Here is a 1,042-nt window from a genome sequence, read left to right on the forward strand (position 1 = left end):
TTTTTGATAATATTTTTTGACAATATTCCTTGACTCATACTATTTGCTTTCTATATTCCAATTACTAATGGATGTTTTCAGCTTTTTGTCCTAATTTTGAGCTGTGTCATATCAGCAAATGAAAGTCCTGAAAACTTTATTTCATCCATATTAGTAAAGTAGGCTTTACTTTAAAGAGGTAGCTCTTCCGTTGTATTTTGAGAGCCTTCCAACCTAAGGGTCTCATCTTCTGGCATTATTATCAGACAATATTATACTACTATTCATAAGGTTTTCACTGGCTTTGTTCTTTTAGCAGTAGATTCCCATGCCCTTTTTCCTAGTCTGTCTTAATCTGTAAGCTTAGCTGAAATTTATCCACCCTGAATGTCCCTGAATACTTGTGGCATACGTTTCATCATCACAGCAACATATAAGCTACCACAATATGACAAACTGACAGGTGAATGTTGGCCTCAATCCCTTTATTCATAAAAGAAAATATAAATTTGCCTAAGGGGTATCAGCTACTTACAGGCAAATAATGAATCTGAAGGAATATTTTTTTTTTTGGCTTCAAAATTAGTTGTCACTGCATTGTACCCAAAAACCATATTTCTCCTTGCCCCATAATAAAAAAGAGTTTTATTTTTTAAAACAGTTTTGATATACAAATTGAGTAATGAAATAGAGGATCAATTAAGCTTGGAATCTGCTTATACTTTGGGTCACTTTGAAAACAACATTTTACTTGGAGTGTTTAGTGTTTTTTCTCAGATTGCCTCGATAAAACAACTATCCTAACATATATCTCTGTAAGACAAACTGCTACCCTTATTCAATGCAATTCCATCACAATGTCACTTAAGAAATTACTTCAGCAAGTATTTAACTGTAACCTTCTGACTACCATCTTACAGGGTAAAAGTCTCAGTCAGAAATGGAAGGCATGACTAATTGCTTTCTGATTTGACTAAACAAAAGACTGCTTTCCGCTTTCTCAACACATGCAGATGTCTCAGCAGAAGTAAAACAAAGCAGTCATAAAATTAAACAATTTTTT

This window comes from Chrysochloris asiatica, unplaced genomic scaffold (genome assembly GCF_000296735.1).
Source record: "Chrysochloris asiatica unplaced genomic scaffold, ChrAsi1.0 scaffold00083, whole genome shotgun sequence".
NCBI classification, from domain to species: Eukaryota; Metazoa; Chordata; class Mammalia; order Afrosoricida; family Chrysochloridae; genus Chrysochloris; species Chrysochloris asiatica.